Here is a 6,819-nt window from a genome sequence, read left to right as displayed (position 1 = left end):
GTATCTTATACGCACTCAATCTAACGCTCAGCAGCATACCAGCCACACTCTACGTAAGCTTTGCCGAATACCGATCCTACGTGAAAAAATCTCCGTCCCGCATCGTTGTGATTGCGCTGAAATAGAGAATCCTTAATCTTTAATCCTGGTATAAAGATTAATTCACTTTGGAGGGACAACAAAAAGCGTCTTCATAGTGCAGCCGCTCACTCTCTTACTGATCACAACCTAAGTTTCACGAGATCTGTTCAGGAGGGGAGGAGTTGTGTCAAACACATGTGCTGCGTTTGCATGCAGCAGGAAGGGGAGACAATATCGATCCGGCAGTTGCAGTCAGCAAATTCATGCAGAGCGTTATCTTATCATTTTCACACAACAGCAAAACCGTCCTTTCAACGAGCATGACATCCTTTCATTGTTAGTTAATAAACAAAAACACCGAGCCTCTCTGTTATCTTTATCAACAGAGTGTCTGGTCAGCGCAGATCAGTGGATGGACACTACACTTCCTGGTCAGCTAGGGAGCCGAACAGGAAACCTCCCTCTTATCTCAATAAACCAGTGACCATCGCCGCTCAGTGTGTCCCACACCAGACCATTGTTAGTTAGTCAGCAAAACAGGAAGCGTTTCAACTTATCTCAATAAGACACTGCTCAGCGCAGGTCGGGGTATCCGGTCTCTGTAAAACTTAGTATACCGCTGGAAGTCACGACTCTCTCGATAAACGCAACCTTTCAGTACCAGAAATGTATAAAAATGCTCATTCGGTGCAAGGTAATCATCACTTGGCACCATGCCAGAAACCTCTTCAGCTTCGGTCCTCACTAACGCTCAGATCCATCCCGAGGGTCAGAACGCAAGCTCCAACCCACAACATGGCATACGCTACTTTGGTAAGTTCTAATGAATATATTCTAACGATTTTCAAGTTATATGTTGAATATACGGTGGGGGAATCCCCCTATCACGCTACTGATCATGTGATACCGTAGTAATGTCACTTGGGGAATCCCCCCTTACGCTTTCCGGTTGTGTAACAATATATGTTTAATTATTTTTCAGACCTCACAGGTGTGGAGCAAGAAAATGTACTTTTAACACTGTTGAACTACGGTAGGATTTACTTTCATAAAGATAAAGTATCTAAAGTATTTAAAGATACTAATACGTTGTTTTAACCATTTTATTTTTATTATTTTAGGTTTTTTAGATGGGAACGTTCTATAAGGTGAGGAAACACTGAGCTAGCAATATATTCCTTGTAATGGATAGCTTATGAAAAATAAGTGGTTTGTGTGTTCTTTCTGTGGGGTTCCTTGTTTGGTTCCTTAGATAACGAAGGAGTCCTCAGAAGAACTTGAAGTGAAGCAGACCTCCCTCAGTCGGGGAAAAGTTATAGATAATTTCAAGGCTCACAATCCATATAAAATTAAGCATTGTAAAAATGAAAAATTATTGTAGCTAACTTTATGGTGTTTACTGCTGTTTCTTGTTCTTCATTCAAATTTGCACAAATATTCTATTTCTCAATAAACTATACATTAAAAGGGTGGCTCTTTTGGAAGTGGATTTCTGTTATTACAAGTTAGTCTCTGGCCTGCAGTATCAACCAAATAAACTTTATTTGTAAAGCACTTTTCAGTTCTTCCTCACATAGGTTAAAAAAATAACTAAACTGATAGAAAAAGGTTATATAGATGCATTAAAGTAATTTATGAGGAATGGCTGAAAAACGGTTGTGGAGTTTAATGAAGAAACTGCATTAAATATGAAAACTTAACACAAGCTATCATCATAAAAAAGCTAAATGTTTTAACAAGGTCTGCTGTAAATGTCACAATTTAAAAGACATAATACAAGATGTTGATTATGTTAAACCTCCATGAAGTTGAACTTAGTTATCTGCTGCAGATATCAGGGGCTTCTCATTTTACCTCACTGTTGATTAATATAACACTTCACATACTAAAACACAGTTTTCTTGTTAAACAGAATTCTTTCTTTCTGAATTTTTACATTTCTGACATTTGAGTAAAACGTTTAACCTTGGCTGAACAGAAGATGGGTCTTATTATCGATATGTCGATAAATTCTAAAACACGTCAACCAGCTTCTTGGGAGTCAGGGTAGGAAAAAAAAAAAGCCTACTCTGTGCAACCATCACAAACTGAAAACCTAACTGTTCTGGGACTTAGACTGGAACTGTGTGCTTCGGTCAGAAGAGACTAAGCTTTAGCCTTTTGGAAACAAGCACCGCAGCAGGGTTTGGGGTCAAACAATGCATTAAAGGTTGTGGTTGTAACATGACAAAATGTAAAAAACTTCCAGAGGTTTTGAATTCTATCTTATTTATTAGTAAATTAAATCTATCTGTGTATCGTTTTGTTTCTTTGTTGTTGTTTTTTTTTTTTTTTTGGAGCCAAGGATTTCGGCATATCTGTTTGAGAGATTGGTTTCTAAATCTGGTTTACTGAATAAAACATGGAAAGTCCACTATTACCATCCTTAAAGCAGTCAGCTTCACCATGATAGCACGTTAAAATTCATTGCGTTTAAATAAAAATAAACAAAAGTAAATTGTAACAATATGGTTCTAATTCATCAGATCTTGACTAATTTAACCTTTTTCCTACTAGGTTTCTAAACATTGAATGCTTTTTCTCAGGATTCCAAAGTGTGTATAACCAATAAATCAGTTTTTCTCACTAATCTCTAATTTTGTATCTTAAATGAAATATTTCTTCAAAGGAGCAGCTAAAATGTTCTTTCTTATTATTCTTCTGATAATTTAAGTCACACAGTATTACACCCCAAAAGTTTTTTTTTTAATATCTCACCTTTTATTTATATATTTTGGTAAACCCATAGTCTCTTACAGACGTTCAATTTATCTTTGGATCCTCTAATGAATCGTCAAGGTCTTTTCTTAGCTAAAAGCATTAACTGAGTAGGTCAGTAATACAGGGCTGCTAAGAGCAAAATGGATTTAACTATAAGATGTAAGAATGTATAGACATTTTTAGATGATACTCTTCCACTTCATATTTTTGTTTTTGGGTCTCATGTTTAGCTTGATTTCTATATGTTATGCCGCTACTGCTCAATAATTCCCCAATTCTCGGATGAATAAAGTACATCATGTGTTATTTGAGTTTGTCCAAATTAATTGATGCCCTGTGAAAACAGGGCTTTCGCTGTTTAATGAAAATGTATTATAGGCACACCATCACTTTGTTCCTGGTGTACTTTTAATACACGTAACTGCCATATGCATGTATCAGTTAAATATCAGCTAATGTTTTTACAGTGTGAAAGACTTCAATTTTAAATACATTAATGATGAAACTATATAAAAATGATTTCAGTGGAGTCTGAAAAGTTATTTGAGTAATTTAACTGAAAGTTTTATAATGTATTGATTACATTTTTATGTATAATGTCACAAAGTAAAGGCTATATGAAAAGAAACACTGCACAAAAAGATGCGTAATTTTTTTGTCACTGTAGTTAAATCTGACTATACCAGATATTCTTTTGATTATTTGACTCCATTCTGATTTTAGTTTCAAATGAACCATCCTTTATAATTTTAGCACATAGTCTCTTGCAACTAGGTCCTCCAAACACAAACCGTTAATGCTATAAAATAATAACTTGGGTGACATTCGTAAACGGGGCTCGTAAACAACTCAGCAGGTTTTTAACCACTGAAATTAGACCCCTTATAAACTTCATACTATCCATCCTCTTTACCCAACACAGATTCAAAGTCCATCCATTTTCTGACCCGCTTAATCCCTCATGGGGTGGCGGGGGTTGCTGGTGCCTATCTCCAGCTTTCACTGGGCTGGAGGCGGGGTACACCCTGGTCAGGTCGGCAGTCTGTCGCAGGGCAACACAGAGACAGATAGGACAAATAACCATTCACGCACAAGGAGAATTTAGAGAGGCCAATTAACCTAACAGTCATGTTTTTGGACTGTGGGAGGAAGCCGGAGAAGATTCAAAGTCTGATAAGCAATAAAATATTTTTCTGCAAGATTACCCTAAAGGAGTAATAACCGGTGGGTTTTTATAGCATATATGCCGTAAAGTGACACACACACACCCTGACCTATTTGACACCTTAGCCCATAGCCCAGAAAAAAGTGAGTGCCTCATTTTACAGTCAAGTCCTCACTTTACTAGTAAAATTAGCAAAATTATTTGTCGCTCAGCTGCAAGTACAGGGAGGCTAAAGTTACTATCCCCACTCGTATTGTATGTTGGGTTCTTACAACTACAAAATACAACTTTAGAAAGAAAAAAAAAAGACTCAGGTTTTCAGGTTTTAATTTGATATTTTTCCATAAATCGACATACAATACAATTTTACTAACACTATCAATCTGGCTGAAGCCCTACATGAACGTAGGTCGGCTGAGGTCTATTCATTTGTTGTCATTAAGCGTGAACTGCACTGATTTTTCCTCAATCCGGCGCTGCTCTGTAAAGACGGTGAATAATCAACAGTCTTGGGGGATTGTGATCCCTTTCATCCATACTTCAGAGCTTAAACGCTGAAAATATGCTAACTTTACAGGTGAAAATCTCTTAAAAAGTCAGAAGATTGCTACCGTTGGCATATCTGTGGTGAAGCTCAAAGTGGACGTTCAAGCTTCATTTGATTAAACATTTACGCCAAAGATTTGTAGATTTTATCAAAGCGGTTGAATGCAAACTCTATAAAACAGCGGCATTCACAGAGGGTTGCTGGGTCTAGTTGTGTTTGTAAACTAGATGAAAACTAAGAGAAACTTCCATCCTCCGCAAAACTCCACCTTTAGTTCAGGGTTCATCCTTAAAACTCTGCCTTCCTACCAGGGGTCCGTTTCTACCCACTTTTAGCCATTTAGCCCCGGATCCTGCAGCGGAGATGTAGCTTTAGGGATTTTACGACACTGGTTTAGCTGTTAGAGAGTCTGGTGTTCTGCGGCTGCCTTTGATTTCACAACAAAATCCAACAATTTTGTGTTTGTCAGCAGTTTTGTCGAGTAAAAGAAGAAGTTTGGACAATTACTGCCATCATTCAACAAGAAAAAGCCACTTCCAAACCTGTTGATTTGACCTAAGCTCCCCCCAACTAAATATGACCCCGGATAGAAAGCCCCAGCCTTCTCTAGTCGTACACAAAAGCAATACCTCAAATCTGAATTCACAACAAACAGCAACGGAAACACATTTTGTGTTTTTGTATAAAGTAATGTAAGTATTTCACTCTTTTTAGTTACAGTTGGAAAAAAGAAAGAAATAATGAAACCACCTTCCAAGCAAGAATCACTGAAATTTAAAGCTAGATGTATGAAACAACAACTTTAACACAGATGATAAACTCTACATTCAAAGCCAACTTAACTGGACACAACTTGACTGAAGAAATGCACACAGAAGCGTGGGCAAATAGGAAATTATTGTATATATTGCATTTTACAATACCATAACTCTTATTTTAAGCAAGTTTGAATGACCAGTTATCATCATCAAGTATTTTACCTTGCAAACATTTATGTGTAAAGAGCACAATACGTGTTGAGCATGTGCTGCTGTGCAGGTTGGTGTAGGTGACAACATCTGAACACCTGAGCTTCATCTGAAATGATTAAAAAAATAACTTTGAACTAATGCCGGTCATCTGTGTCACAGAGCAGAGTCTGAGTGAGATTTGTTGCTAATTCGTATTTTACAAGGAATTTGCTTTGGCAATACAGCGAGCAAACATAGAAGTAGTGTGAACCACACAAAACGAATCAAAGCTGTAAAGGAATAGGCAAGAACACCTATTTGCAGAGGAAGAAATGGCAGATGTTTACACACTCATTATTCCGAGTTTGTGTTGCATTGCAACAGATTGAGATCGTTGGGATTCAAGACAGAGGCAGAAAAAAACTATGTGGAAAAGCTGCCACCACCATGTTTCACAGTGGGCATAGTGCATACAGGATGCAATGTTAGTTTTCCAGCCCACCAGTATTTTCAGTGTTCTGATCTGGCCAGTGTCACACTTTAAATGGGACTAAAGACTCTTTCAATATATAATATGTCTTAAAGGTCGGATTTGCAGTGTAGGTTGTGCCCGGGAAACATCCAAATAAAGGCCCCTTAAAAGCGTCTGGATCAGACATTTAAATTACCCCAGTTGACTCCTCTCCTCTATCTGTAAAAATCAGACATTTGACTTCTGAGTAAAGATGGAAGGTAGCATAGGTCTGGTATTACTAAGGCCACAAGCACTTATGTACAAATAAAGGATAAGCTTACTCTGCCATCTCATATCTTTTACAGTGTTATTTTTAAAGGCAGATAACCATGAAAAATCACCTCTGGATTTTTATTTTGCGATTGTCTCAAAAAGAATTTACAAATTGAAAGGTATAAGAGGCAAAGGCAATTTGGATAAGCAAAAATCATATATAAATAGAAATGTACAATGGATCCAAAGGCATTTGTACTACTTGAACTGTTTTGCAAAATCTGAAAAGTGTGGACTGCATTTGTATTTCAGGCCCTGAATACAAATGCAGTCCACACTTTTCAGATTTGCATTTGAAAACCACTTTTTAAACCACAGATTATTTTCTATCCACATTACAATTATGCACTACTTTGTACGAGTCAATGTCATAAAATACCAATGAAATACACTGACATTTGTAATCATAATTTGACAAAATGCAAAACCGCCCTGGTGGTCTGTGGGGGAAATACCGCACTTGCAATTGCAAGAGCCCTCGGCCCGCACCCACAGGCTCAGAAGTCTCGTGCAAGACCGCGAGAGTCGG

The 6,819-nt window shown here is 37.4% G+C and overlaps 1 long non-coding RNA gene across 1 annotated transcript; it reads left to right on the top strand.

Moving 5' to 3' along the window:
* The first annotated feature begins 1,079 nt into the window (after positions 1 to 1,079).
* On the top strand, positions 1,080 to 1,442 carry LOC118561150. The gene is made up of 3 exons (XR_004929803.1): positions 1,080 to 1,114; positions 1,203 to 1,229; positions 1,334 to 1,442. It is a non-coding gene; the product is annotated as an uncharacterized LOC118561150 (long non-coding RNA).
* Positions 1,443 to 6,819: the final 5,377 nt, after the last annotated feature.

The sequence above is a fragment of the Fundulus heteroclitus genome, unplaced genomic scaffold, assembly GCF_011125445.2.
Source record: "Fundulus heteroclitus isolate FHET01 unplaced genomic scaffold, MU-UCD_Fhet_4.1 scaffold_57, whole genome shotgun sequence".
Taxonomy (NCBI): Eukaryota; Metazoa; Chordata; class Actinopteri; order Cyprinodontiformes; family Fundulidae; genus Fundulus; species Fundulus heteroclitus.
This window is presented reverse-complemented; position numbering and strand designations above follow the sequence as displayed.